This window comes from Suncus etruscus, chromosome 12 (assembly GCF_024139225.1).
Source record: "Suncus etruscus isolate mSunEtr1 chromosome 12, mSunEtr1.pri.cur, whole genome shotgun sequence".
Classification (NCBI taxonomy): domain Eukaryota; kingdom Metazoa; phylum Chordata; class Mammalia; order Eulipotyphla; family Soricidae; genus Suncus; species Suncus etruscus.
The window spans coordinates 16512273-16535744 of record NC_064859.1 but is presented as its reverse complement, the minus strand read 5'-3'; positions in this window follow the sequence as shown (position 1 = coordinate 16535744).

The window sequence follows — 23472 nt, the reverse complement described above, 5'->3', positions numbered from 1 at the left end:
AGGCTTTTGTGGAGTTACTTTAATACCCAACTAGACTATCTACATTATTGCATCCCTGCCCATCCTCTATTCTCTAATGCATATTCTGATTCCACACTTGCCAGAAAAAGTGTCAGATATACCTTGTTTTACCCAAAACAAAGATCATCCTTGGTTTCTTTGTATTTGTTTACAACTTAGTTTCACCCAAAATAAAGATCATCTTGTATGTAAACTTGGGTGAAACAGGCTCCTGAGAGCCTGGGCTATCTGCCCTTACTTTGTCCTTATTCTTCCACCTGGGAATGGTCTCTGTACTCTATAAACTATATAACTACAGTTCTGGCAGGAAGTTGGCTCTCCATAGGAGGTAAAGGTTGCCAGACTATACATGTTTCACTCTCAGCCTGGACTGGATTATTTCGTGCAGCCACTCTGCTTTAAACTCATTCACTTGAGGTTAGAGATATGGCACATGGTGATTTTACAGGAAAGCATTGGTAGCCATGGAAACTGTCCAGAGAACTCAGGCTCTCTCAAAATCAGAAAAGTCATGTGCCCTGCTTCTGTTTTGATTTCTTTAGGCAGTTTGTAGGCTTCTTGGTGCATGTAATGTTTAGTGTTTAACTGCTCCAGATATTAGACATCATGTATGCTTGGCTACACAGCAACCTTGTCGTCTCCAAAAGGACAGAAACTTACTATTTTGTGCATGGTAAAGAGCTTTGAATAGACTCTTTTGTTCTCACAAGTCCCAAGAGCTTTGAGTAGAACTTTCTAGTCTTCTAGTCACAGGATTATGGAGGTACCCCAGGGCATCTTCAGTAGTTACTGACCCTTCTCCAATGTCTCTCACACCTTTCTCTGTAAAGGCCCAGATTCTCTGGTGCCTTCACTGCTGATATGTCATGTGGTTGATCAAATGCTGGGAGAAGGAGGAAACAGATGGTTCTTTGCTTTTCCATCATCTTGCTAGAATACTCTAGGGAATGTATTTTAGAAGACCAAAATAATGCCTTTCTTTTTATTTGGGGGGGGGGTCCACACACAGTGACGCTAGGAGTTACTCCTGGCTATGCTCTCAGAAATCGCTCCTGGCTTGGGGGACCATATCAGACACCAGGGGATCAAACCACGGTCTGTCCTAGGCCAGGGTGTGCAAACTTGCTCCACTGCTCTGACCCCTTGATGCCTTTTTTTTTTTTGAGATTCTTAGCAAGTGTGCATTAAAAAGAAATCCTGTAATTGATAAGAATGCCCAGGTACTATTTGATGTCTAAAGTCAATTGAAAACAAAACTTTAAACAAGGCTATATATATTCATTCTGTGTCTGTGTTGGGTGCTTAAATTCTAGTCTAGTTTAATGTACTCACATAAACATACTTTAAATTTTGACTGTAGGGTTCAAATTACTTCATCAAAATATATTTAATATACTTATCAATTATGATATGCCAATGCTGTTTGATGGCATTTTAAAATCAAACGTAGATGAGGCTGCCGATACAGAACAGTTAGTAGGGCATTACCCGAGTTGGATCCTTAGCATCTCCAATGGGTCCCTTAGTACATCTGTTAGTAAGCCCTGAATACAGAGCCAGGAATAACTCTGGGACATTGTCAAAACTCACAACAATAAGCAAATTATAAATAATAACTAAAATCAAATGGGGAATCTTCTATTATAATATTTATAACCTCTTGATGCAGTTTAAATGGAAATGATACAAGTTCTTAAATGAGATACCTTTTTTTGCACATACACACAGATATCTGGGTTGTTTATAAAAATATCAATGGATTTGGTAAACTGAGAGAGCAGTGATAATTTTAAAATGGCAGTGGAAAATGTGAAAATGAGAAAGTAATGCTTTCTCTTAGAAAGCTTTACATATGATGAACTCATGTTATTTTTCTAGGTGAATGTTGTTACCTGGCAATCCAGAGACTCTAATAACTAATAGAAACTAAAATAAATATTCTTTTATATTAATTAATAATTAATATTCTATCTAATAATCTAATAATTATTAATACTCCTTGAAAACATCAAATCTTCCAGATGTCTCTCCTCTGAAATATGTCTTACTTTAAAAGGCATATCTTCGTGTCTTAAAAGAAACCAAGAAAGAAAATGTTTTTTGCTGTTTGATTTATTCTTGGGAAATGTTAATAAATTTGAGTCACTTTGAAATATCTTGTTTACAAGACACTAGAGATGGGATACAGCAAATATTAAAAGCATAAAAAATGGAATTTGTAAACATATAGCAGCATTCAAGCATGCAAACAAGTAATCATACATATGCAAATGATTATAAAGTAGCAAAGCCTAAGAATGAAGATTTAGGTATATTTATATTTGTGATGGAACTTATTAAAGACATATTTTTCTGTTTGTATTTCTGTTATGACATGATTGATCATTAAATACTGTGCATTTAACATGGAACATCTGTTATAGCTTTGTGATCTACAAGTGATATTTCTAGTTACCCTTAAAATGATAGAGGAAAAGGAATAAAGATTTGTATTTATCAACAGTACAGTCACTAATATTTTTCACACTGTCATTAGAGGTTACATATAAAGTAGAGGAGTCCACTTATATTACTAATAGAGTTATATTTCTTCCTAAAATAGAATTTTCTGTAGTGTATAAGACAATAGTGTCCTTTCTGATAAAAATATAGTCTAGATATTATAAATATACACCTGCATACAAATGGCTTTTTCTGAACAGCATTTAATTTATAACCATCACCAATGAAACAGTCAAATCTAACTTATTACATTATAATTCACAAAAAAAACAATTATTGAAATAAACTTGTCATATTATTCTTGTATTGAAATACTCTAATTCTATTGTTTTCCTTATAACTTGCAATTTCTCTTAGCATCAAAATCTACTGATCCTATGCATATATAGTAGTCAATTTTAACTTATACATGGAAATAAACCAATGATTAAATATTTTAAGACAATGTCTAATTAAATCAAATAATCATGAAGAGCTAGTTAAATTTTAGAATACTTATTTCCAATGATGTTAAAATAATCAAATATTACTCTCCATTAATCATACACTCATATCCTCATTGCAAGTATGTTTACATTATTATATAAGCCAACAAAAAATTAATTTACTACATTTAAATTCCCCCAATTATTTAATGTCACCTGGCTGTCTAGAAAATAAAACGCATTTATAATTATTTCTGAAACTTTTCTTCCCAGTATTAGCTATTTATATAATGTGACATGACTCAAAAGATGATAATAAAAAGCAAACTTTTATAATAAAAAAAAAAGAAGCATAACATACTCTCTTTAAACCTGAAAAAATCCTTATGCTTAAACGTGTTTTCTCACATTTCCAGTGTTTCAACAATATTGTCTCATTACCCTTCACAACAATCCTGTGATGTAGGGTATGTAAACATTGTTATTCTCATGTTGTAAATGAGGTAACCAGAGCAATATGAATAATTCAACATTTACAACTCTTTGATTACACCTGGGGGTGAGAATGTTTTTATACTTAAAGGTTAGAGAGAAGAATCCCTTCACAAGAAAGCTAGAAATAATTGCAAGGGTTAACTTTTAAATCAAGATATATACTTCAACTAAAAATGCAAATTTGTAATCATGAGAATTGTAAAGATTTAACTCATTTCTGGGTCTGCAAGACAATATTCAAATAGCAATAATTGTGATTTTTGGTAGAAAAAATATACACAAATCAATAGATCCTCTTTTTCAAAAGAAAGTGCTTTGAATCATAGCAACTCATTATCTATTTATAATTATTTTCATACTGATGACTCAATTATTTTTAATCATTGTCATATAAGGAGCTGATTTATAGTTGATATTATGTAATATAAATGCAACATTATAATTATTAATAAATATTAAACTATAGTTTTCCCCAGTAATTGGGTATATCCCAGAAGTCTCCATGTCCACCAAAGGTCTATATTTTAAATTTTCAAAATTCAGTGCTTTTGTTTTCATGCAATCTTTATGCTCTGAAAGAAAGTCATGTGCTGCTATCAGTTTCTCATGAAGTAACAAATTATTAATGCTTTTTTTAAATTTAAACACTATAATTTACAAAGCTGTTCATCATACAGTTGTTTCAGGCAATGTTCCAATATTAATCCTACCATCAGTGCAACCTTCCCCCAACCAATATTCCTGGCTTCCCACCCTCTTCACCAAGCCTGTCTCCTTAGCACGTACAAAGAGATTTATTGCATATTATTGCTTTTCACAACCAAATAGATAATGGAATTATAAAAAATAGATCAATGAAAGATAATTTGTGATAATCATTATATATCACAATGGCGCTACTAAACTCATTGTCAGAGGATTTTCTATGCTGGTTAAGCTTTCTGTGTTACTGTCTTCACTCATTGAGCTTGTGAGTGTCTATGCAATTTTCCCACAAAGTTTGCAGTGTTCCTACTGGGCTGTCAGCACCATGAACTTTGGAGGTGTTGCTCATCTGCATATCTGGCTTCATGTTCTAGGAACTATGAAGTTTGGACGATTTAGGGCTTCTCTTCCCTCCTCATAATCACCAACTCATAATGACAAAAAATACTGACCATCCTTTGGCATAGAAATGAAAGCAGAAAAAATTTTGCCTTTATTTTTTTTTTGCTTGCACGGGATGTGAGCCAAGTTTGGGAATGACTGAAGTCATCTCCAGTGATAATGCTCCAGGAACCACCACACGTATACAATGTTGGGGGCCAGGAAGCAACATTTTCTTTTCATTTAACATTTCCTCATTTTATGTTCATTTTTATTTTGGGGTTTTTCTCAGAGACTACTACTGAATCTGCACTCAAGGAATCACTCTTGATATGTCAAAAGTCTAAATAGTATGCGAGTCATGGATCCAGGTTGGCTTATGCAAAGCACCCTACCTACTGTGCTATCTCTCTAACCATAAGATCTCTTCATTTTGTGTTTTGTTTTGTTTTGTTTTAGGGCCACAGCCAATGCAATCAGGAGTTATTCTTGGCTCTGACCTCAATTTGAAATTTGATCAAGAATGATTAATAGATGACTTTAATAAAAAGATATGCATTATAAAATATCAAAATCCTTAAGAAATAGGAAAAAATAGATCTAATGATAGCTTAATGCATAAGTAAAGAATCAATTCAGTTTCCATCTTAACTACCCTGTTTACTTAGATATATTTAATAAAACATATAATGCTGCCATTTATAAAAATAATATACTGCTATGTCATATAAAACACCATTGTTTACCATTTGCTAAAGTACTAACTACAGATAATTAAGGTAAATAAATGTTCATTTTGATTCTTAGCTTTCTATGTTGTTTCTGGGCACTGGAGGTATAATTTCTGAGTGCAGAGCCAGCAGTCACCCCTGCAAATTGCTAGATGTAGCAACAAAACAAAATGAGAAAACATTAAAAGGGAAAGAACAGAGCATGAAACACCCAAAGAGAAAGTATAAATGAATACAGCAGTGAAGAAAATCAAGGAAGTCTAAATGAGAGTATTTAATTGGACTGAAATTATATTACTTTCAGATACAAATGAAGGTTGAAAGTCAAGAATATGCTTTTGATCAAAGATTTTTTTAAACCCTTTATTTAAAGATATGGCAGTAAAATAAAATGTAAAGTCCTGTAGAGTCTTGAAGGATGAAGAGGAAGGTAGAGGCAAGCAAAGAAATGGGAACAGCATGAGTAGAAGAGTCAGAGATATTTAAGTAGAGAAACAATTAATTTGGAGTGGTGAAAAAGTAAAAGACTGATTGAAAAGATGTGTTTGTAGTCCTTTGGTAAAGAAAATTCTGAACAGCAATGTCCAGATTTAGTCTACATAGGAAAGCTATGAAAGGCTTTTAAAAGAAATAACAGGATCAAATCTGAGTCAGAATGATGGAACTAAAAGCAGTCTTGGAGAAATGAGGAGTCAAGAAAAGGATGCCAGTAAAAGCAATTCTGAAATTCCAAGTTGCATTTGACAAATACGGTGGCTTCATTTCAACAAAAAATGACCTCTTTCCTTTGGGAGAAACATAGCTTTGATATCAGAAAAGACCTTGAAATATTTCACAATATTTAACTGCAGCAGTGACTTTTTTCAGTACTTATAGGATGTCAATCCAGCTTTTCATTTGAGTTGACAGTAACAAGCAAACTCATATAAGAGTGGAAAGAATCTGAGCATTTATTTCCCACTCTTGCTTTAGAGATGCACCATTGGATTGTCTGCTCTGAGAGGTCGTTTCTTGGGAAAAATGCCTCCAACCTAACCAAATATTAAAGACACATCTTTTCTTTTTTTTTTTATAATGTCTGTGACATTCGAAGAATAGAAATATAAATGACATGGAACATAGACATATATACTAAGGAGACATTCAATTTTATCATAGGGTTTTTGTAACCTAAAATATCTGAGCTCTAGAATATTATAATAAAAAGAACAATTAAAATAGTTAATTTGTCAACTTAATAATGCCTCTTAAAATTGCAAAATTTAGCATTTTATCATTCATAAAAACAATGAAGGAACAATATAAGAATAAATCTATTTAGGGAATATATTCTAGTATATCAGTTAAAAAAGAATTTGATGAATGAAAAATTTAACCAGAGTTCTTTTCTTTATATATTTATTTAAACACCTTGATTGCATACATGATTGTGTTTGGGTTTTAGTCATGTAAAGAACATCACCCATCATCAGTGCAACATTCCCATCATCAGTGTCTCAAATCTCCCTCCTCCCCACACAACCCTCCCCTGTACTCTAGACAGGCTTTCTATAACCCTCATACATTCTTATTATTAGCATAGTTCAAAATGTAGTTATTTTTCTAACTAAACTCATCCCTGTTTGTGGTGATCTTCATGAGGTAGGCTATAACTTCCAGCCCCTCTCTCTTTTGTGTCTGGAAATTATTATTGCAAAAAAAGTCATCTTTCTAAAAAGCCATAGATGAAACCATTCTGCATTTTTTTCTCTCTCTCTCTTTGACTTATTTCACTCAGCATAATAGATTCCATGTACATCCATGTATAGGAAAATTTCATGACTGCATCTCTCCTGACAGCTGCATAATATTATATTACATTGTGTATATGTACCACAGTTTCTTTAGCCATTCGTCTGTTGAAGGGCATCTTGGTTGTTTCCAGAGTCTTGCTATGGTAAATAGTGCAGCAATGAATATAGGTGTAAGGAAGGGATTTTTGTATTGTATTTTTGTGATCCTAAGTTATAATCCTAGGAGTGGTATAGCTAGATCGTATAGGAACTCGATTTCCAGTTTTTGGAGGAATCTCCATATCGCTTTCCATAAGGGTTGAACTAGACTGCATTCCCACCAGCAGTGGATAAGAGTTCCTTTCTCTCCACATCCCCGCCAACACTGTTTGTTCTATTTTCTTTGTGATGTGTGCCAATCTCTGTGGTGTGAAGTGGTACCTCATAGTTGTTTTGATTTGCATCTCCCTGCTGATTAGTGATTAGTGATGAGGAGCATTTTTTCATGTGCCTTTTGGCCATTTGTATTTCTGTTTTATCAAAGTCTCTGTCCATTTCTTCTCCCATTTTTTGATTGAATTAGATGTTTTTTCTTGTAAAGTTCTGTCAGTGCCCTGTTTATTTTGGATATTAGCCCCTTATCTGATGGGTGAATAGTTTCTCCCACACAGTAGGTGGCTCTTATAGCCTGGGCACTATTCCTTTGAGGTGCAGAAGCTTCTCAGCTTAATATATTCCCATCTGTTAATCTCTGCTTTCACTTGCTTGGAGAGTGCAGTTTCCTCCTTGAATATGCCTGTAGTCTCAATGTCCTGGAGTGTTTTGCCTATGTGTTGTTCTATATATATTATGGTTTCAGGTCTGATATCGAGGTCTTTAATCCATTTGGATTTTACCTTTGTACATGATGTTAACTGGGGGTCTAAATTCAATTTTTTGCAAGTGGCTAGCCAGTTATGCCAACACCACTTTGATCCATTTAGGATTTCTTGCTCCTTTATCAAAAATTGGGGGATTGTATATCTGGGGAACATTCTCTGAGTATTCAAGTCTATTCCACTGATCTGAGGGCCTGTGTTATTTCAGTACCATGCTGTTTTGATAAATATTACTTTGTAAGTAAAGTTTTAAGTTGGGGGAAGTAATTCCTCCCATATTCTTTTTCCCAATGATTGCTTTAGCTATTCTAGGGTGTTTATTATTCCAAATGAATTTCAAAAGTGCCTGATCCACTTATTTGAAGAGTGTCATGTGTATCTAGAGAGATCACATTAAATATGTACAATGCTTTGGGGAGTATTGCCATTTTGATTATGTTAATCCTGCCAGTCCGTGAGCAGGGTATGTGTTTTCATTTCTGCGTGTCCTTTCTTATTTCTTAGAGAGGAGTTTTATAGTTTTCTTTGTATAGGTCCTTCACATTTTTAGTCAAGTTGATTCCAAGATATTTGAGTTTGTATAGCACAATTGTGAATGGGGTTATTTTCTTAATGTCCATTTCTTCCTTATTACTATTGGTGTATAGAAAGGCCATTGATTTTTGTGTGTTAATTTTGTAGCCTGCCTCCTTGCTATATGAGTCTATTGTTTCTAAAAGCTTTTTGGTAGAGTCTTTAGGGTTTTCTAAGTAGAGTATCATGTCATCTGCAAACAGTGAGTGTTGACTTCTTCCTTTCCTATCTGGATTTCCTTGATATCTTTTTCTTGCCTAATCGCTATAGTGAGTGCTATGTTGAATAGGAGTGGTGAGAGAGGACAGCCTTGTCTTGTGCCAGAATTTAGAGGGAAGGCTTTTAGTTTTTCTCCATTGAGGATAATATTTGCCACTGGCTTGTGGTAGATGGCCTTAACTATATTGAGAAAGGTTCCTTTCATCACCTTCTTGCTAAGAGTTTTGATCAAGAATTGGTATTGGACCTTATCAAATGCTTTCTCTAGTCATGAGAATGTTTTTAGCTACAGAAAGGAATGGGTCTTGTTAGTGATGCTCAATACTATTAACTCGATTTACTACAGTTTTTTTATTCATTCCTCTTTTGATATTCATTGAGATTAAAATATTTTGGCTATTAAAGATGATACTATTTTATAAAAAATAATGCCCTTGAAATCAGTATTTTCCTATCCCTTCTACAACATACTAGAAGTTTTAGTATTTGATCATATAGTACTTACATTTTTATATTTTATTGATGTCTTCTTTCAAATTTTTCAGTAATTGTATTAGATAATTTGCTGGTCTCTCATTGGGTACATATATGTTTAATAGTCTGATTTCTTCCTGTTGCACATATTCCTTGATTATTACATAGTGTCCATCTTTGTCCCTTACAACTTTTCTGAGTATAAAGTTGGTGTCATCAGATATTAATATGCCACCCCAGCTTTTTTTAAGGATGTTGTTTGATTGGATGATTTTTCTCCAGCCTTTGATTTTGAGTCTATCTTTGTTCTCACTATTCAGGTGTGTTTCTTGTAGGCAGCAGAAAGTTGGATTCATCTTTTTGACCCATTTGTCCACTCTTTGTCTTTTAGTTGGTGAATTTATTCCATTGACATTGAGGGAGATGATTATCATAGGATTTAATGTCATCTTTGTAGATAAGTTTGCTGTGTTTGTTGGTCTCTCTTGTCTTAAAGTAGACCTTTCAGTTTTTCCTTTAAGGCTGGTTTTCCATCTGTGAAGTTTCTGAGCTGTTGTTTATCCAGGAAGCTATGTATCCTTCCTTCAAACTGGAATGTGAGGCGGGCTGGGTGCAGTATTCTTGATGAGGCATCCATTTTATTCAGTCTTGTCACAATATCCCACCACTACATTTTTATATTTTAAAGAATATCCATGCCGTTGCCCATATAAACTACAATAATTTACCTAACAGGCAACATTAGAAAGATAATGTTCAATAATCTGAATTTCTTTTGATTTTGAAATAAAAATGTTTTTACTATTTTAATGACTGAGAAAACACTTTATGACCTATAATGAAGATGAAAAATTGTGGACACAGTGTCTAATCCAATCGTTTGCTTGTGAAAAGAGTACTTTTAGCCTAAAAAGTCTCAGATGTGTTTTCATTCTAATCCTTTTCGACTATGGCATTTTATTTCTAGGTCATTGCCCAAAGTCAGGCAAATAGCTGAGCCCAGCACAATCTCTACAAGGTGGGCATGAATTTAATTTTATAATCTCCTTTTATATATTATACAGAGAGCAAAGTTATCTTCTTAACATAGGCTCATTACTCATCATCATTGAAAATGCCCCAATTTACTATGATACATAGTGTGATAGCCAGATTTCAATACCTGCTTCCTTCTGAGTATCTTCATAAGAAATGAAATATCACATCTTCTAACTGTGTCAATCTCCCATAGAGTTCTCTGATGGCTTGTCTAGAAATATTTGGATCTCTGGAGCATTGTGGCAGATTCAGTCTCCCTCAATATTCCCTTCTCCCCATTCTCTGAACATATATATCAAGGAAAAGTAAATTTAACCACATTTGAGGTTTTATCTGCTTTTTCTATGTAAATTCTGTCCTAATATTTTCTTATCTGCTAAGTTTGTTTTAAATCTGCATAATAGATCACAGTTTGATGTATCAAACAACTTTAGGTGAAACTGTCCTAAATATTTGATCTATTAAAATTTAACTTTATTATTAGGTTTTGCATTATGTCTATTGATAGTTTCAATCAATAAGATCATAAATGATTATGAAATTGAGCCTGATTGAATTGGCTCCTTGCTATTCTTAGCTAGAAATTCTACATCTACCCCTCACAGAACCTTTTTATCTATGGCTCCAGAATTCAACTGTTTCTTCTTTAAATTTAGGAAAAAAATTAACATGACTTCACTCAAATTAAATGATTACTGTACTAGTCCACTTTTACTCTCTTACCTTGAATTTTATCTAGACTCTGTTGTTGTCAGGTTTTTCCTCATGAATGACTTGCTATAAATGTCTCACATTCATAGTTGTATTTTTTTCTAAATTTTTTTGCACCATACAGTGGCCTTTGTGTTAATTCCAGAGAGATGGATACTGTATAGTGCTCACAATTCTATTTGCCAGTGAAGAAAATCTTTTTTTTTTTTTTGTCCAAATTGACCTTGAGTTTATTTTTTATACATTTCCATTCTGTGGGTCCTGGATCTGTTCTTCCCAGTCTTGTTCTTCTCGGTTGGCTTGTGAAAGGTTGAGAAAGATCTTGTGGCAAAATGCCAGATGTAATTTGTTGTATGTTGTCAACCATAACTACCACCTGTTAATGAAGGCTTGGTCATAGGTTTGACTTTCCTTTGAAGAAAAGAAGGGATACTTTCTGCTTTCTCAATGGTAAAGGGAGAAAGGACCAGCTCACAGTATGAAATGCAGCTTATAACAAAGAGAGGTGAATTCAGTTAGAGAAAAAAACTATTTATCAAAACTAATTATCAAGACAATGGTAGAGAATGAGTGAAATAGAATGCCAATCTCAAATACAGGCAGGGAATGGGAAGGAGGGAAATAGGGGAATTGGTGGTGAGAATATTGCACTGATGAATGGGGGTGTCCTTTTTATAACTGAAACTCAACTATTAAACTTGTTTGCAATCATGATGTTTAAATAAAGTTATTAATTTAAAAAAGAAAGAAAAGAAAAAAGTAAACTTTTAATTTTTAAAAATGCTAAAGGGAAGTCAAAAGAGAAATAAAACATTTAAATGGGGTATTAATCAACTAGATAAAATTGATAAATAGATAAATATTTCAAAGAAGCAAAGCTAAATTTATTATTATTTTTACACAAAGATTTTTATGGAAATTGGACCATTCTAAGGATTATATAAAAATGACTTTATGAGAAGTACACATATTTCCATGGCCAGTAATCAAATCTAGAGAGATCTTCAAGGCTAGTTTTCAATAACAGTGATGGATCAATGTGATGGTCTAGATAAAGAGCACAAAAGTAGATGGGCAAGGTTCGCTCCCCGACATCATTGGGTGTGCCTCTATAATTATGAAAATTGCAAATTATTGGTGTAGAGTGGGCATTTGACCACTTTTGGGGTCTTTAATATTTGAGCCATTAATTTAGTGATCTTTCTTGCTGTCTAATCTGATTTAAACACAGAACAAGGAGTGGATAATAGTCAGGTAAATAAATATTTTTCAGGAAAATACATTGATTCATGTTGTAAAAAACCTAAGAAAACAGCTCAAAATTTGGCAAATCTTTTTTTTTTGGGGGGGGGGGAAATTTGTAGAGATTCACAGCATAATTAAATTAGATATCGGTGTTTAGACATTCTCCTATATTCATAAGAATTGTTTAGTTAGATTACTAATTCCTGAAAATTTTAGAAACTGTATTCCACTATGATTCTCTGATTTACCTGAAGGTGCATATCAGTATAAATGATTTTTATTCACTTATAAGGGTATTAAGCTGGAAAGTTATAAAGTTCATGAAATTTCTTCCTGTCTTGAAACTATTTAGAAAGAAATGAAAATTTGGGAGAATAATGGTTTCATAGGTAACAGAATTTTTGTTTTGAATAACACTAGCAAGGCAGAAGATTAATATCCACGAAGCTTACTGCTCCCTGATAACATTTAATGTATTTTATTTGTCAAATATGAACCCAAGTAGAATTTTTAGAATCAGAAGCCCAATATTCTAGATATACTTGTATATATTTGAGTAAATGCACTTTACATTATTTTATTTTTTTCTAAAATTTTGTTTATGTAAGCACCATGATTAAAAAATTATTTATTATTGAATTTCAGTCATACAATTTACACCACCCTTCAAACATATTTATTAATGATTTTATCATATGTAACTATAATTAGGCAGTATTTTTTATTTTAAAATAAAATTGATATATTAATATATGCCCTAACTATTTTCTTATAACCAGAATGATGTCTATATATATGGATAGCATATATACAATATGAAAAATAAGTAGTATAACACCAAAGATACATGCAAAAATAAGTAGAACAGAAAAGCATTTAAAAATCAGGGCCCGGAGAGATAGCACAGTGGTGTTTGCCTTGCAAGCAGCCAATCCAGGACCTAAGGTGGTTGGTTCAAATCCCAGTGTCCCATATGGTCCCCCGTGCCTGCCAGGAGCTATTTCTGAGCAGACAGCCAGGAGTAACCCCTGAGCACCCCCGGGTGTGGCCCAAAAACCAAAAAAAAAAATCAGTAAATAATAAGTTCAAGGATATGCCACATACTTTTGTATTTTTCTTGTCTTTCCAGTTATCCATGAGGACCTCAAGTTTCCTGGTTCAGACATTGAACTTTTTGTTTCTTCTGCTCAAATCATTTATCTCAACAAGCTTGACACAACTTTCCCCTTCTCACTTTCAGGTGTCATACTGATATTATCTCCTAAATATAATATCTACATTTCCTATCTCCTTTTATTTTCCATCACAGCATTTGTCACCATCATTTTGTTGCCAGGACAACAATTCTTGCAATTTGTTCTTATTTTCTTACATGATTTTCTTTTCAACTAACTTTCGGATTTCATTTCCAGTTGAATAATATTTCCCCAAATAGGCAACCCTCTCAGAGAAGAAGCTGGAATAATCCTAGAGGTGGAAGTAGGTTCAGCTGCTATGGGGGGGGTACACTTTATAATGTTTAAAGAAGGTAGATTTTCAGAAGAATAATGAATAACTAATTTTCCTAAATGGGGAAAATAGGCTGAAGGGGATAAAAAGAATGTGAGAACAGAAACTTTAAGAATAATATAGGGGCCGGAAAGGTGGAGCAGCAGTAGGGCATTTGCCTTGTGTGCTGCTGACAAAGAACAGACCACTGTTAGATGCTCTGGCCTCCCATATGGGTCCCCAAGCCGGGAGTGATTTCTGATTGCATAGCCAAGAGTAACCCCTGAGTATCACCAGGTGTGGCCCAAATAAACAAAACAAAACAAAAAATAATATAACTTGTGGTTTGCTGCAATCTGGATAAAATTGGGAAATGTAGTCAGAATTAAAGAGATCACTAGATGATGTTACATGTGGAACATAAAGAGACAATACAAGGGATTCAATAGCCCACAGAGCAAAAAGAGCCCTGAGTTACAGTCAGTAGAACTATGATCTCAAGATGTTACTGGAAGGGGAATAGCCTTGAAATAATGATGGTGGAGTCCTGGCAATCTGTGGGTGGTTATGGTTTAGAAACACTTAAAAGTATAAAACAATACTACTATACTATTATAAAAGAAGTAGAAATAATCTAGAGTTATCTTAAAATAACTAATAAATAGTAATTTGTATATATAAGAATGATACATTACATTATATTTATATCTTTTACATTATATTTATATATTACATTATATTTATCTTTATAATTAAATTATATAATATAAATGAATTATTTTTATTTTTACTTAGGCATTGTGATTTACAAAGTTTTTGGCAGTTGGGTTTTAGTCATAGAATTTAATCTTATTTTATTTTGAGGGTCACACTCCTCAGGCTCAGGGATTAGTTCTGACTCTGCACTCAGGAATTATTCCTGGTGATGCTTTCGAATTATAGAGGATGTTAGGATCTAACCCAGGTCATTTGCATGCAAGGTCTATGTCCTAACCACTATACTATCATTCAGTGCTTCATACAATTTTTGAAGAGCAATTTCTACACCAGTGTCAACTTTTCTCTACCAATGTTATTGTTTATCTGCTTACTCCCAACCTTTCTCCTTGACATATATATATGTTATATGTGTATATATGTATATCTGTATATATATGTACATATGTATATATATATTTATTTACGTTTTATTGTGGTAAAATGAATTACAAATCTTTTACAGTAATATTTAAGGCAATAGTGATAATGAATGAGGGTCATTTCCACCACTAGTATTGTCCTCCCTCCATCCCTGTTCCCAGCATGCATGCTCCATCTCTCTCCTTTACCCCCCCTTAATGTTAGAGAAACTGTTTCCCACTTGTACTGCTTGTTGTAGACTGGGTATCGATCCTGTTGTCATTGACTTTGAATTTGGTATTCAAGTCTGATCATTTTTTATTTCCACTAATGAACATATGATTGTCTTGTCCTGGAACCATGGTGGGGGAGGCAAACAAAAAAAGAGAAAAACTAGGAGGAGTCCATCTAGATGTTGTAAGTATCTATTTAGAAGAAGGAAGGGAAAGAAGAAGAAAAAGAAAACAAACAACTCAAAAACAAAAACAATAAGGGAGTAACAACAAAAGTACAAAAAGAATGAAAAAAAAAACAAAAATGATCAGTTATGGTAAAAATCAAAAACAAAATCAAAAAACAGCAACAACAAAAACTAAACTAAAAAAATAATGATAATAATAAAAAAAAAAACAGACCAGCAACTTCTTTAAAAAAGGTCGTGTTTCTTCCTTTTTTTTTTTTTTTTTTTTTTTTTTTTTTTGCATAGGCACGGTAAATATTGGGAAAATTAGAATGGGAATTTTCTGGGCCTAAGAGACGTAGGGTTTCTCCACCCTTGAAGCATACTGCATGGGAACACCTACAGGCTCCATACTCACTCATTTACAACACCCCAAGGTCTTTTTATCCTGCCAGGAAACTTTTCACTCAGATGTGGGTGATGGCATCTGGCCTCTCTAGCTGGAGCTCTTGTTATTTGCATAGGTCATAGGGTGAAGGCTAGGGAAGATTTTTTCTTTATGGTTCTAAGGATTCTTCTCCATCAGCATTGTTGTGATCAATCTTTTGTAATTAGTGGTCTTGGTTTTTGTCAGATTCTAGGCCGGAGCCTAGAACCATGTCTTTCAACAATGTTCCAGAATTTCCACTCGGTCGCAGTTGTCACAGTCAGATCTCTGAAATTAGGGATCTTGGGTTTTGTACAAATTATAGGCCAAAGCTTAGGCTAGGAATTTCCTCATTGGTCCATCGATAGGTTCTGTCCAGATCATGTTTGTCGAAATCAGTCTTCTGTAAATATATTTTTAAGTTTGGTTATAGTTTTTGGAATCCATACTTTCAATTTTGTAGGGTATGGCTAAAAAAAATAAGAGAGAGAGAAAGTTGGCTTAAGTATAAGTATTACTGAATAGAATATATAGGTTTATAGCAATGCACTTAATAGTGTGTGAATTTTTTGTTACATATACACATTGTATCTGAATGTTTTAGGTACTTTGTGCAATTGATATTTATGTAGAGTGTTATAGCTTTTTTGTACTAGGAAATCACAGCTATCTGGTGAATGAATATATATGCATTATAACCTAGTACTTAAGCCAACTTTCTTTATATTTTCTTATAGATGTAAATAAGCAATTGCATATGCATATACAATCACAGTGCTTTGCTAACTTTATTCAAAAACATTGATATCAATATCTTAGTTTTCTATGTCCTTTTGGGTTTGAGAGATATGCTTTTAATATTTATTTTTGAAGGGGCTAAGGCAATAGTACAGCTGATAGGTCATTTTTGTGGCACGCAGCGAACCAAAATTAAATTTCTAGCATCCCCATATGTTTTCCCCAAGTCATCCAGAGTAGGGTAGAAGACTATGTTATATTAAATATATCTTAAAATTTTAATGTGTAATATTTTTGTTAACTCTAGCAAAAAATTTATATAGAAGACCATTAGAAATCATTCCTCTTAATTAAATAAAATGTTATTTAAATTAAATAATGATCCCATTTTCCCTCCCCCAAATCCTGGGCAATGTACTTGTCAGTAAGTCTACAATTTGAAAATTTAAATATCTCATTGAAATAGTCAAATAATATTGCCTATCTTAGATAATTTATACAAATAAATTCGTACAATGGTTTTCCTTTCTTTGACACACATTTAATTTAGAATAAGTACCTTGGTTGATCCATATTTTAGAGTGGTTATAAATTTCCGTTTTTATTAATAAGATTTTTTGTATGTATATGTGCTACATTATCTTAACCTATTCATGTTTCCATGAATAGTTTAGTTCTTTCCACAGCTAAATTCATAAATATTGCTAGTAAACTTAAGAAAATATATCTTTTAGTATATATTCAGAAGTTAGACTATTGAATCATACATATGATAGTTCTATTTTTATTTTTGTGAGAATCTACTATGCTGTTTTCCACACTAACTGCACCAATTTGTTTTTTTAATAACAGTATCTAAGGGTGTCAGTTTTGTCAAATTTTACCAAAATTTGATTTTTGTTTGTATTAACATGGCCATGCTGATAGAATAAGATGATAACCTGGTGTGACTTTAATATGGATTTTTCTGATAATTAGAACCAAATAGTTTTTCATAAACTGCATAGCCATTTGTATATCTGCCTTAGCATTTACTTTCAGAGAATGATAATAATAGAGAACTGCAGAATTCTACAATTAAATTCCATTGAATCTTATTGCAACAACTAATAGACCCCAAAATTCTCAGAGCCTTATTTTTAAGAGGTATTGATTTGTGTTACATGGTTTTGTTGTTTCCTTTTTGTGACATATAATTTGACATATACATTAATATATTAAACTGTGTGTTATGCAACTTGTAATCTCTTCAACAATAAGAAAGTACTAAGAGTTCTAATCATCTATGACTTCATTTAGTCTTGAAACCATAGATTATAAATTTATTGCAAAATTATTGAAGAATGAGATAGCTATTGCAATAACTAACTGATTACTAGGTCATATTTTCTCTTCAGAAAAGTGAAAACTACAATAGCAAGCTACCTAGATTTGAATTTTAGTAGCAATACTTTTCTCTTGGGATGACTACAGTTTTCTAACATCAGATACAGGTTAGAGGTATTTAGCAGTTTTATGTTATAGTTTCAGAAATCTAATAACCAGGTACCTGTTCCTGTCTTCAAACAGTCAAAGTAATTTTTATGACCTTATATTTTGAGGAGAAAGTAAAATTTCTGGTTTTATCAGATAGCTCCATTGCAGAAGTGTTTCTTCAGTGATTATCTCAAATCAAAAGCTATCTGGGTGAATTGAACACTAATGCTCCTTATTATCCTCTTGGCAACGAGAAATCCAGAAATAAGAGTAGCAAATGCTAATTAAATCTTGTAATCTTGGGGTCAAGTTACCATGATTATGTCTAAGTATATACTGGTTCTGTTTTTCTCCACCAAAATTAGTTTTTTTTTTTTCAAGATATTTTACATCCTGGGGTTATATTTTATTTATAATTTGCTGCTTTAAAGAAATAATATGAGAGACAAAATACCTGGATATTTATTCATCACTTTTATTCATTCTCTTGGATTTCTATTAAGAAACTTGACATCTGTAACTAAAGGGGAAAAGTCTTATGTTTAGAATTTGGTCAATCTTTTTTGGGAAAACAGGCAGACCTTTATGAAGTATTGATCTGAAGTATTTTTATTATGTCTAACATTTATCATGTCTAATATGCTTCATATTTCTAAGAGTAAATTTTTATTCATGTTATTTGAAGAAAGAGGTTTTATTTTTCCTTTAGTTTCTAATTAGTATGACTTTTTTCAAATGAACAAACTTATACTACACTGGTCCTAATTGTTGTAAATATGGTCAAGAAAAACTTAAATTTAAAATCAATATATATATATATATTCCAATGACTATTAAATACCTTTCATTAATATTGACCAATTTATAATAGCACAAACTTGTTTTTCCCTTATAGGAGTAATTCTTTCTTCATTTGTTCATTGTTTGACTCCATATAATGATTCAAAAAACTGAGACATTGACACATAATTTGCATATACATAATAACCAATAAAAACACTGGGTTATTATGTCAATCAATACTACATATTTTAGCATAATGACTAGTGATTATCTTTTGATTCAAAGCATCACTCTAAATACTAGGATAAATTTTTCTAAAGCTTGAAATCACCATGCATCTTAATTAGCAATATCCAGTTCACTAATCCTAGTACTTTGTCTCTTTTGCTTGGAACAAATTAATGACTTATTTGTGATTTTTCAATGAACTATTCTATTATTTTTCACACAGAAAACTTAAAATTTGAAATGTATACTGTGTTCATGCAAAAGTAAATTTTGCATAATGGTGTCTTATTTATCTGATGAAAGTATACCCAGAATCAATAATTATTGTTATCTTGTTGCCAAATAATTTTGAGAAAAAATTTAATAGTATTTTATTTTGATAAATTATATTCACTTTTTATCTTACATACAACACAGAAAACAAAAAGAAAATTAACTATGATACAAATAAAAAGATACATATTCAACTGGATAATTTTCCTATCAATTTTCTATTAGAATATTTACTATGAGCAATATTAATGAGTCACTGAATATTTAGGGGAGCTAGCACATGAGAAAGACAATAGAAGTATACCTGGAATAACTTGAATGTATACTGTTTGAGAGTTTTATCAGGCTTATTTGTTTGATCTTTTCACACTAAAACAACTGGACCTTCAATTATAATTATTACTAATAATTTTATATATTTTCACCAGAATTGGTGAATGTAAAATCTTTGTATGTCTTTATGTTGCATAAGACCAAGGGACTCCATTTATCTTTATTTTATTAATTGCTCCTAGAGGATTTTTGTTTAGGTTTTTCCCCCTATTTTACATTTTACCTACTCTATAAGCAAAATAAGTGAAAAACAAACAAGTGTAGCATAAAAATATCAGTAAATTAAATTAATATGTACTGTCTCCTTGGTTGATAATCATAGTTCTAAATATTCTGGTAGAATGGACCCCAGAAACCTTATATTTTTTATCCTTTCTCATAATTATGTTGACTTTTGGAGGTTTCTGCTTTCTTTCTTTCTTTTTTTTTTTTTGGTTTTTGGGTCACACCCGGCAGTGCTCAGGGGTTACTCCTGGCTGTCTGCTCAGAAATAGCTCCTGGCAGCACGGGGTACCATATGGGACACGGGGATTTGAACCAACCACATTTGGTCCTGGATCGGCTGCTTGCAAGGCAAACGCCGCTGTGCTATTTCTCCGGGCCCTTCTTTCTTTCTTTTTTACAATCAAAGATTTATTTATTTTTAAAATAATACCTTAATTTAAGGAACATAATTACAAATATATTTGTAGTTGGGTTTCAGTTATTAAAAAAAGAACACTCTCTTCACCAGTGCAACATTCCCACTACGAATGCCCCTTCATCTTGCTTCTCACCCACTCCGTGCCTATATTAGAGATAGGCATTCTACTTCTCTCGCTTATTAACATTGTCATGATAGTTGTTAGTGTAGTTATTTCTCTAAATGCACTCATCACTCTTTGTGGTAAGCTTCATTTCCTGACCTGTCCTTCCAGCCCTCATAGCTATTGTCTCTGGGTACTATTAAAAATGTTTTTTTTTTTTTTTTTTTTTTGGTTTTTGGGCCACACCCTGTGACGCTCAGGGGTTACTCCTGGCTATGCGCTCAGAAGTTGCTCCTGGCTTCTTGGGGGACCATATGGGACGCCGGGGGATCGAACCGCGGTCCGTCCTAGGCTAGCGCAGGCAAGGCAGGCACCTTACCTCCAGCGCCACCGCCCGGCCCCCGTATTAAAAATGTTTTTATTTTTCTTAAAAGGGGGCCGAAGCAGTGTTGCAGTGGTAGGGTGTTTGCCTTGCATGTGACTAACCTAGGATGGACCATGGTTTAATCCCCGACATCCCATCAAGTTCCCCAAGTCAGGAGCGATTTCTGAGTGTATAGTCAGGAGTAACCCAAGAGTCACCGGGTGTGCCCCCCCAAAAAAAGAGAATATACTGTGTCTATATCTCTCCCTCTGAATTATTTCACTCAACATGTTTCCATGTCCATTCACATATAGGAAAATTACATGTCTTCGTTTTTCTGACAGCTGCATAATATTCCATTTTGTATATTTAGCACAGTTTCTTTAGCTATTCATCTGTTGAAGGGCATCTTGATTGTTTCAAGATTTGGACTATTATAAATAGCACTGCATTTGATTTAGGTGTGTAGAAGACATTTTTGTATTTAGTTTTTTTGTGTGTGTGTGTGCCTAGGGTATATCCCCAAGAGTGGTATAGCTGGATATGGGTGCTCAATTTTCAGTTTTTGAGGAATCTCCATATTTTTTCCATAAAGAATGAACTAGACAGTATTCCCATCAGCAGTGAATGAGAGTTCCTTTCTCCCCACATCCCCAACCAGCACTGATTTACTTTGAGGTGCAGAAGCTTTTCAGCTTAATATAGTGTCATTTGTATATCTCCACTTCCACTTGTTTGGACAATGATGTTTTCTCCTTGAAGATGCCTTTAGTTTCAACGTCATGGAGTGTTTTACCAATGTGTTCTTCTATATACCTTATGTTTCCGACTCTTATCAAGGTCTTTAATCCATTTGGATTTGACCTTTGTGCAGGGTGTTAGAAAAAAAAGTCTGAGTTCGATTTTTTTCTTTCTTTTTGATTGTTTGTTTGTTTGTTTTTGTGTCACACCTAGCAGCGCTCAGGGTTTACTCCTGGCTCTATGCTCAGAAACAGCTATCAGCGGGCTCGGGGAACCATATAGGATGCCGGGATTTGAACCGTCCTTCTGCATGCAAGACAAACGCCCTACCCCATGCTATCTCTCCGGTCCTTGACTTCGCTTTTTTGAATGTGACTGACCAGTTGCCCCAACACCACTTGTTGAAGAGGCTTTCCTTGTGCCACACAAACTCAAATACCTTGTCTTCAACTTAACTAAAGAGGGGAAAGATCTATACAAAGAAAACTACAAAACACTGCTTCAAGAAATAAAAGAGGACACAAAGAAATGGACACACATACTGCTTCATGGGTACAGAGAATTAACATCATTAAAATAGCAAAACTCCCCAAAGCATTTTACAGATTTAATACAATTCCTCTCAGGAGATTCATGACATTCTTCAAAAAAGTGACTCAAACACTCCTGTAATTCAATTGTAACAATAAACAACCACAAATAGCTAGAGAACCCCTTAGGAAAAAGAAGTTGGGAGGCATCACTTTCCCCAACTTTAAATTGTAATACAAAGTAATAGTCATTAAAACAGCATGGCATTGAAATAAAGACAGACCATCAAATCAATGGAATAGACTTGAGTATAAGGAGAATGTTCCCCAGACATACAATTAATTAATCTTTGATAAAGGGGCAAAAAATTAAAAATGAAGCAAAGAAAGACTATTTAAAAAGTGGTGGTGAGACAACTGCTTTCTTTGGGTTTTGGAGCCATACTGTGACTGTTCAGGCACTAACTCCTGGCTCTGCTCTCAGTTTCTTTGCAGAATCTGGGGACAAGTAATGCCAAGGATTGAATCTGATGTCTATAAACCTAAAAAGTAAATACCTTATCCATTTTGCTATCTCCCAGGCCCTGTTGACTCTCTTTTTTAAATTTATCCTTTTATTCTATGATTAGATGTAAATTAGCAAGGACAAACTAGAATTAAATCTAATTTTATGTGACTTATTGACAAATAGTATTATATTAGTTATGCAATTAATGATTGAATTGACATATGTATTGTGAAACTATCAATACTAGTTTAGTTAACATCTATCACCATACAAGGTTTGTCCTAAGATTTTTTTAATTATATTATTATGAAGGTTATCAGTGTTCTAGGGCCATATAGAAGCTAGGATGTAACTGAGAGCTCTGGGGAACATATGGAGTCCATGATTATACCCAGGGCAATACAAGATATATACTTGAATCTGAACCCTGAGACCTTCTTGAATATCAGAGTAAAAAATTAAATTGTATTTTTATTGCAATTATTAATAAAAACTGCAGTATCAGAATAAATAGAAGCACACCCATTTGACACTCAGGGGTTACTCCTGGCTATGCACTCAGAAATCGCCCCTGGCTTGGGGGGACCATATGGAATGCCGGGGGGATCGAACCGCTGTCTGTCCTATGCTAGCGCTTGCAAGGCAGACACCTTACCTCTAGCGCCACCTTCCCAGCCCCATGTACCGCCTTTTTAAAGTCACAATTTGCATCCCTTTTCAAAATTATTGGAGATTTTAAAAAATTGGACTGTAAGGCATCTTCAAGCATTTGAGTTCAGTCTATTTATTGTCTTCAAAAGTATTCTTTGAAGTTGTAGTTTGATGAGGATCTATAAATCTAAGATAAGTCCTTATAAACTAGCTTCTGTGTTAATAACACAGAATGATGAACACTGAAATTATTTAAAACTTTGCTGTAACTGGTACCTCATTTCATGTTTAAATCCAATTATCATTTTTTATAAAGTCAAAATTTTGTGACCATAACTTATAGAATATAAGTTATATATATATATTTTTTTTTTTTGGTTTTTTGGGCCACACCCGTTAGATGCTCAGGGGTTACTCCTGGCTACACGCTCAGAAATTGCCCCTGGCTTGGGGGGACCATATGGGACACCGGGGGATCGAACCGTGGTCCTTTCCTT